The sequence below is a fragment of the Mus caroli genome, chromosome 5 (genome assembly GCF_900094665.2).
Source record: "Mus caroli chromosome 5, CAROLI_EIJ_v1.1, whole genome shotgun sequence".
Classification (NCBI taxonomy): Eukaryota; Metazoa; Chordata; class Mammalia; order Rodentia; family Muridae; genus Mus; species Mus caroli.
This window is the reverse complement of record NC_034574.1, coordinates 80,455,996-80,465,333: the sequence shown is the minus strand read 5'-3', so window position 1 is coordinate 80,465,333 and position 9,338 is coordinate 80,455,996. Positions and strand designations below refer to the sequence as shown.

Below are 9,338 nucleotides of genomic sequence, written 5' to 3'. Positions count from 1 at the left end.
AACCAGTAGCCAACATCAAAGTAAATGGTGAGAAGCTTGAAGCAATCCCTCTAAAATCAGGGACTAGACAAGGCTGTCCACTTTCTCCATACATATTCAACATTGTACTTGAAGTCCTAGCCAGAGCAATTCGACAACAAAAGGAGATCAAAGGGACTTTAGTTGGTTTTAATGCCAACATGCCACAAATTAGGGAGCCTCCCCTGAAGAATTGTTCTGATTCTTTGATTGACACAGGAAAGGCTATCCCAATAGTTTGAGGTACATTGAGGTTGCAGTTTATATTTCTTTGAAAGGGTGTTTCAGAATGAAGTTCTTCTCTCCTTCTGCATTCTTGCTGTGGAGTTGATTAGCCTTGTTGTTGCTGTTGCTGATGAACCAGCATCAATGTCTCTATGCTTTCATCATAGAATCCTGATGACCAGTGGCTCTCCAGGAACATCAACTGAAGTACCAGCCCTGTAGACTGGATAACTTCTGGTCATCTCTCCTCAGTAACAGTCCTCATTTGGTGACTATTCAAACTCTTGAGGCACTCACCCTCAATGACCCAGTACCAAGTTCTTAGTCTCTTAGATGTGATTTGGCTGTCATTATTATTTAAATGGGGCCCCCAATAGGGGAGTTAGAGAAAGGACTGAAGGAGTTGAAGGAGTTTGCAACCTGGTAGGAAGAAAAATAATATCAACCAACCAGACTCCCAAGACTCCCAGGGACTAAGCCATCAACAAAGGAGTACACATAGCTCCAGCCATATATGTAGCAGAGCACAGCCCTGTCATGCATCAATGGGAGGAGAGGCCTTGGTCCTATGAAGGCTCCATAGATGCCCCAGTATAGAGGAATTGAAGGCAGGCAGGTGGGAGTGGGTGGGTGGGTGGAAAAACACCCTCATAAAAGCAGGGGGAGGGAGGATGGGGTAGGGGGTTTCCAGGAAGGGCAGAAACTGAGAAAGGGGATAACATTTGAAATGCAAATAAAGAAAATATCCAATTTTAAAAAACCTGCCATTAAAATTCAAACACACACACACACACACACACACACACTCAATCATGACTAGAACAAGTTTTTACTATTTTTCATATGGTTCTAGGAAATTCCTCTAAACATCTTCATTTTTTTCATACATTGCAAGCAAATCTTTATTGTTTCAAGATCTCTTTCTCATCCTTGAGAGGAAATGATGGTTGTTTAAGGAAAATGAAACAAACAAAAAACAGAATTCTTTCCAATAACTTTTGAACTTTGAAGCATTTTCTTTTGTGTATAAAATGTCCACCTATTCACATGAATTTACCAAGGGACTAAAGACTGCCAAACACTCTAGTTGTTGCAGAAAGTGTCGGTTATGATTTTATCTGTGCTCTCGATTATCTACTCTCCGTATAGAAACCAGAAATTCCTATCTCATTGTTAACTCCTGCCTAAAACTGCCCTTCTTCCGGAGTCAACACCAATGTTTTCTCAGTGGCTACAGGAGAGCCCAAGCCATCTCCTTTTACCTCTTATTGCCTCGTTATCCCCATCGCTTTCTGACTCACGAATGTTCTTATCACATTTTCAGTGGGATCCTGCCTCAGAGCCATTCACCCTCTCTGCTATGACAGTCTTCCCTCAGATATGTAAATGACTCATTTAATATTTTCCTGATTGCACCTAAAACACCCTCCCAATCTGTTTACCTTTTCCTGATCTTTTTACACCCTTTGCTGAATTGAATCACACCTTCCAAAGCATACATTTATTTCATTGTTTATCTCCCAGACTGAAAGTCTTAAATAAAATAAACCACCATTAAAGTTGAGAAAATGATATGTTAATTTTTTATTTTTCTTTTGACCGAGTCTTCACCCATGATTTCAGAGTGACTTCTTTTGTCTTTATGAATGTAATTAGAACGACCTAATAATTCCAACAGAAAGTAATTTCAAATAAAAATCATTCATTTATTTGTTTATTTATATATGTGGGGGACATAGTGTATATATGCAGGTCAGAAGACAGACTATGGGAGTCAGTTCTCTCCTTCTACCACGTGGTTCTTGGAGACTGAACTCAGACTATTGGTCTGAGCAGCAAGCAGTTTTACCTGTGGAGCCATCTTATCAGCAAATGTATCTTCATTTCTTCTGTATAGGCAGAGTTCTTTAAGTGTAGGTCATGTTTCTCAACAATGACAAGGAGAAAGGATTAATAATGTCTGCTCATGCTTTTGTCGATAACTTTCATAATAAAAAAATAGTGAAATAAGAAATGTATGATTAGTAGAATTTTCCATAATTGAAGCTTTCAGTTCCCTAGAAAATTTCAACTCAGGTAGTCTTTCCTTTCTCATTCCAGAACTTTTGTGAGGACTCATGAAAAAGGACAAGAACATTTAAAGTCATAATGCAAACATGTATCCTGCTAGAGATGGAACTTGAAGTGTCTTTGTTTATCTGTCTTTGGGATGTGCTGCCTCCAGGTGGATGCTGTAGATATAAACCATAGGGTTTGGAGTAAACTTAATGATACTGGGAGAAGGAAAAATCTGTTTTCTCCAATGTAGCAATATTGAGTATATCAACATATCAAAGGGAAGCCTTATGCTCAGTAGTTGACTAGCCTATTGTGGGCTCCTTAGCCTGTGTCTGTGTCTGTGTCTGTGTCTGTGTCTGTGTCTGCCTGCTTCTCTCTCTCTCTCACTCTCTCTCTCTCTCTGTGCTGTTTTATTTTACTTCCTTACAGTTCCTTTTTTTTTCTGTTTGGGTGTTGCTTTGTTTACTTTGGGTGGTTTATTGTAGTATTTGGTTTTTGTTTGTTCATTTTCCCCCTGTTATGTAAATCTATATTTAATTTTCTTTTTAAAAATTATTAATTATTTTATTTGTTTACATTTTAAATGTTATCCCCCTTCCTGGTCTCTCCTCCATAAACCCTCCCTCCTTCCCCCCCTCTTTGTCTTTAAGAGGGTACTTTACCACCCAGCAACCCACTCCAGTCTCACTCCTCTAGCAACCTCCTTCTCTGAGGCATCAAGCCTCCACAGGACCAAGTGCCTCCCCTCCCATTTATACCAGATGAGGTCATCCTCTGCTACATATGAAGCAGGAGCCATGGACTGGCCCATGTGTACTCTTTGGTTGGTGGTTTAGTCCCAGGGAACTCTGGTGCGGGGGGATCTGGTTAGTTGATATTGTAATTCTTCCTATGGGGTTTGTAATCCCCTTCAGCTCCTTCAGTTCATTCTCTAACTCTCCTCCATTGGGGTCCTGGACTCAATACAATGGTTTTCTGTGAGTATCTGCATTTGTCTTAGACAGGTTCTGGCAGAGCCTCTCAGAGTACAACCATACCAGGCTCCTGTCTGCAAACACATGTTGGCATCAGCAATAGTGTTGGGGTTTCATGTCTGTGGATGGGATGTATTGCATGGTGGGATGGTCTTTGGATGGCCTTTCCTTGAGAAAGAACATAAAGCTTTGTGGGAAGGTAGAAGGAGAGGATCTGAAAGGACTTAGGGGAGGCATATAACAAAAATATATTTACATTTAAAAATTGTCTTAGAAAAGTATAATGAAAAAGAAAAAGAAAAGGTGTATATGGGAAGGTTCAGAGGAAGGAAATAGGAGGAGAAATTATGGGATTTTATTACAATCTCAAAAAGGAAAAGAAATAATTTTATTTTTTAAAAATTAATCAAGATAACTGGATATTTTACATACATGAATAGATTTATTTTATAAAAACAAGCCACATACACATAAAGACATGCATCTTTCCATGAGGAACACTACTAAATAAAAATTGTTAAAAATAAAAAGTTCATATAACTTAAAATTATATAAGTACATAAAAGTTAGTTACATTTCATTATTAATATGCATGATCTATTAATAATACATTCATAAAATTAAGTTTAAATAGCAATAACCTCTAACTTCAAGTTCACAGTACCTTATCAGATTGTGTTGGCTATCAAGTAAAACTACACAATTGAGCTTGTGTATTTTTTCTGGATGAAGCTATAATTATAGATTTTTTTGGAAGCTTTACAATGATCTTATTTTAATGAAATGCTCTTATGGAAGGCAAATGCATGTCTTTCAACTATTATTTAGTATTATTACACAAGACAGTATCAGAATTTTACATAGAGAATAAATGATTAGAAAATATTTGTGTCTCTCTTTAAATATATTTGAAGGTGATGAGGCCTTCATTCTTTTTTTATTATTTAAAGGACCAATTGGATGGAGAGCCTTCTCATGACAGCATGAATGTAGTAAGCAAAAGGAGATGACAGCTTCACTGGGTTGAGTGAGAGCACTTCAGACAATCTCTGTGGAGCTGATTAGTGTACCTTTAACACAGAGGGACCAACAAGACTTTAAGCCATATGGATTATATCTAAGTGGTGATCAGAAATGCCTAACCAAGCATAGCACCCTCAACCACACAACTGACAGTGTGTGAAATGATTTCCTTTGCTTCAAAACTTTTAATGTTGGTATAATTTTTCATAACAACAGATAATAAAGAAGCCAATCATATAAAAATGACACTCAAGTTCTCTATATGTAGTTATTAAACACTGATGAATAACATATGAATTGAAAATCAATGTAGAGGAACCCATCTTATTTTTTAATACTTCAAATCATATAATTTTATTTTTAGAGAATACATTTTTTAATTGAATATTGTCTTCTGAGAGGCTCTGCCAGAGCCTGACAAATACAGGGGCAGATGCTTGAAGATAACCATTGGACTGAGCACAGGGTCTCCAATGGAGGAGTTAGAGAAAGGACTGAAGGAGATGAAGAGGTTTGCAGCCCCATAGGAAGAACAATATCAACCAACCAGACCACCCATCTTATTTTTAAAAGATTTCTGTTTGTTTTTATTTTATGAATGAGTATTTTGCCTGCTTTTATGTATGTGGAACATAACATGTGTGCCTGCTGCTTGCTGAAGTTAGAAAAGGGCATCTGGATTTCACCGAGCTTGAGCTGGAGTTACAGAAGGTTGTATTTTGCCATGTGGTGCTGGGTACCAGTCCCAGGTTGTCTACAAGAGCAGCAAGTACTCTGAACTACTGAGTCATCTCTCCACATCATCAAAACATTTAAAATCAAAGTGTCTATTTTTTTCCTGAATAGATAGGATGCATAGACACTAAATGAGCTTATTAAGTATAGCTCCCCTAATATAGTAGAATGATTGCTAGAAATAATATAAATCAAATAAATGCACATATATTTGGAAGAAACAAAGTGTTGACTTCAGTGTTATATTTGACAACAGGGAGTATTAAAAAATGCAGAATATACTTTGACAGATCTTCCATGCAAAAGGTAGGGAATAAAGAAATTGATTTTTTTTTCTCATGCTGTCTTCTATGAACAGATGAACAGAGGTGTACAGTGAGGGTTTTTTTTTTTTTTATCTGACTGCTCATGAGAATGTTTTCTTGAATTTAGTCTTGTTGAAAAGTAGTGTGTACTAGCAGTTCAACGGTGAAGAAACATTTCCATAGAAAATTCTAGCTTGAACTCATCCCATGACTTGGCAACATCATGAAGCAGGTGTGTGCAATCCATGCACAGCTGAACTTGAAGAAAGCATGTGCTTCTCTACTCTACCTTTCTGCCTCCAACATCATCTTGAAAGAACGTCTCTCTCTCTCTCAGAGAGAAAGTTGTTTCCCATTAAATCTGGATGAAATTTACTGCCAGATTTGCATAAAAACTAAAACAGTGAATGATGACAGTTTTAGCTGCATATGTTATTAAATAAGTATCACATATTTAGAAAACTGCATGTAAACCATGTTAAATGTGTTATCTTTTCTAAATCAAAATACGTGAATAATTAATAATCTTTTTAGAGATAGGAAACATCACTCACCATCATCATCATAAAGTTTGAGAAAATTAATTGGTTCATACAGTAGGGATTCTTCAAGTGAAATAGTCTTATAACTAATTATAAAAACTGTGATGTGATGTTACATGATTTTGAGAATATTAATATTCTATTATTCTTAATAATAATTCAAAGATTGCTAATCACTGTCATTTTCATAATGTATTTACAGTAGACAGCATAGGCTGCATTCATTGTAAATAGTTATAAAGGAACAAATGGAAAGATATACCTTCAACAAAAAGTGTAATAGGTAGGTTGGTTAGGTGTAAGCAGATTTATTTAATCTTTTTACCTTCAAGATCATATTCCACAACCTATCCCCTTGTCTAGCTAGACTTTATTTAAATTCCACTTTTTCTTTTTGGCAAATGAGTCCTGCTAACACTGCTGTGAAGACTGGGTAAGAGATTGATAAACATAATAATAAATAGATAATGACCTTTTAGAGAAATGGATTTAAAATTTTTTTCTTGTGGGGAGGAGATTTATAACCTGAAATTTTTGTTAGTCTTTTTTTTTAAAAATATTATATTAAATCCTCTTCTTATACTGTGTAATATATTTTGGACTTGTTCCACAGTTGTTGTTGTTGTTGTTGTTTTTGAAGAATCAACAATGACAAGGTTTTGGGCTGAAACTGAAGAGTATGTTTTTTAAACTGCTTCATCTTGAAAAATGCTACATCCAGAAATAACCTAACCTTTTTTGTTTATTTTGGGTTTATTTAAGTTTTTATTTTGGGGTTTTTTTTTTGGTTGTTTGTTTTTACTATTGAGTTTGTGCCTTTCAGATTGATTTATAGCTGTAAAATAGATGTGTAAGAGGAAAGTTCATTTAATTTGGCTTGTTTGAGGAATTATCTCAAATCCCTAGCTATTTGCAACAGAGCTTTAACTTGCTCCTTTGTTAGGGAAGCATAACATGATTTGTAAGGCTCACATGAACTTATGTCAAAAAGCAGGTGAGTCTCACAAAGGCCCACTGTGCAGTCCTCATGACGCACCTGCACAATAGAGTACAGTGTCAGCACACTGCGGCATTTTCTTTTGTCAAGTTTGTAGTCAATTTTAATTTTTTATGTTTCAAATATGAATGTAATATACTTCATGCAGAATAATTAAACTGAGAAATGAATACAATTTCTATGTAGAAATCTCAGGTGTAAAAGGGGTGACCTACTCCAGTAAATGCTATGCATAATCACTCAGAGAGAAAATCCTCAAAGTACTTTCTTTATTGTCATTGCCTAGAATAAAATTTGAATATTGCATCTTCTTTTTAATTATATTAACATTTCTTGCACATGCCAGATGCCATAAGCACAGTAACCATTGTTTTAGGTTTGCTATTGCACTGTAATAGGCCTTTTCTTGTCTTATTTTATTTTATTTATTTTAGACAGTGTCAAGGCTGGCTTTGACCTAGGATAATCCCACTCTAGTCTCTTAGTACTGGAATTGTAAGCATATACCACTATACTCAATTGTATCCTTTTAGATAAATTTAGGTTTACAATGAGCTTCAGGTCAGAACAAATAAAACAGCATGCTCTCCTCTTGTTTGTGGCAATATTTACTTTTAATTTTTTTTACATATTTATCAGTGCAATTTCTGGTTTAGTCTCCAATTTAATTCATTAATTTAAAACTTACCTTCACAATTAGAGAAATTTCTTAATATTTGCCATATTCCTGAAATGTGTATATGAACATCAAAGTTTATGTTTTGGCATTATATTGATCACTCTTGCATACCCTGCTAATTTCACACACCAAGTATCTCAGAACACAAATAAAGCTGAAAATCAGGACCTCCTTGAGGCCATAGCTATCCTCAGCTCCTCAGTAATCCTTCCTCGAAAACAATATCCTGGGAGCAGTCCTTATCCTGAATGGATGCAAAATGGTGACATACGTCATTCTATCTCAAAGCAATAGTAGCTCTCACATCTCCTGAGCAGTGGGGAGAATCCCCAAAGCAGTTGCTTCTACAGGGAATATGTACTACAAGCTGGGCTGCCTTGTCTGGACTCAGTGGGAGAAGAAACACCTACCCTAGCAGAGACTTGAAGTGTCAGGGTGTGAGAAGACCCAGGGGGCTCACTACACCCTCAAAAGAGAAAGGAAGAGGAAAGGGGGAAGGATTGTAGGACGGGTGACCAGGAGGGGGGCAGTGAGAGAGATATAAAGTGAATAAATTAAAAAATTAATTTAAATTAAAAAGAAAAAAACAGAAGGATTCTAAGAAGAACAGATTACATTGACACAATATCGGTTAATTAATAAATATAGCTTTTTTATGTATTCATACAGGCTGTACATATGATTGTATAAGTATCAATTCTATATTATATAATTATATATTGTATGTAGTAACACATTTTATGTAATTAATTCTTAAATTTTATTTAGTATAAAATAAATGTGAAAAACATACTTTGCATTAATTTTTGGAAAAAGCATTTTACCCAATAAGTAAAAAATAACTAGAAGATATTATATGAAACTGGGACTGACTTCTTGCTAAAAATTACATAAATAAAGAGAATCACAATCAATTGGCCAGTCTAGTGAAATATTATAGCTATTTTAAAGATTATGTAGCTGTGGATGAGGCTGACATCAGCAGACAAAACATGAAAGTGAAATAAAATTTTCCATTTAGATCAAATTTGTTGAAAATGACAAAAGAAAAAAAATGAGATTAATATATGCCAAGCACTCTCCAGGGTCTTTTATATTATCAACTGTTAGCAAGTATTAAAGGCTGACTTTATACCTAAGACAGTTGTCACTAGTCTGGGTAAGCTTGTTTTTCGGGATAATTTAGATTGTTCTTGAATAAGCAAATCTCTTCAAGTAGAGCCTATTTCCAGAGCATCATTTATCACACATTACATATCTTTCAGTGAATATTTTATTTGCTTACTTATATTTCCTCAGTCAGTAACTGACAAAATGATTTCTCAAATGTGTTGGTGAAGCATTAATGAATATAATTCAATGCACCACATGTATTTACTTTAATATTATGCTTTTGTCCTAAACTTATATGATTATGTCATTAAAACAAAAGCTTTATCACCAGTAATGCAATTATATGGACTTACTAAAATAAATAAATAGATAAATAAATAAATAAATAAACAGATAGATAAACAAACAAACAAATAAGTAAGTAAATATCACTGTTAAAGTCCTTACATATCTGAGTAGATTCTGGCACTTTCCTACTGACATTATCTAGCCTTAAAGTTAGCACTGATGAGTACAAAGACTTGGATCAGTTTAAGGACAAAATATCAACAAATAGGGTATACAAAAAGGGGTCAAAAGATCAAATTCAGAAGGAATAAAAAGTAGGAATCACAATTGGGGCGTGGTAGTGCACACCTTTAATCCCAGCACTTGGGAGGCAGAGGCAGG

General features: G+C 35.2%; 1 protein-coding gene across 1 annotated transcript in view; it reads left to right on the top strand.

Annotated features, from left to right (window-relative positions):
- Nucleotides 1–6,283: 6,283 nt before the first annotated feature.
- Nucleotides 6,284–9,338, top strand: part of LOC110294338 (UDP-glucuronosyltransferase 2A1) — a 32,428-nt gene continuing 29,373 nt past the window's right edge. Inside the window, exon 1 of the mRNA XM_021162498.1 lies at nucleotides 6,284–6,313. The gene's annotated coding sequence lies outside the window, so the exon portion shown is untranslated. The remainder of the gene's footprint in view (nucleotides 6,314–9,338) is intronic.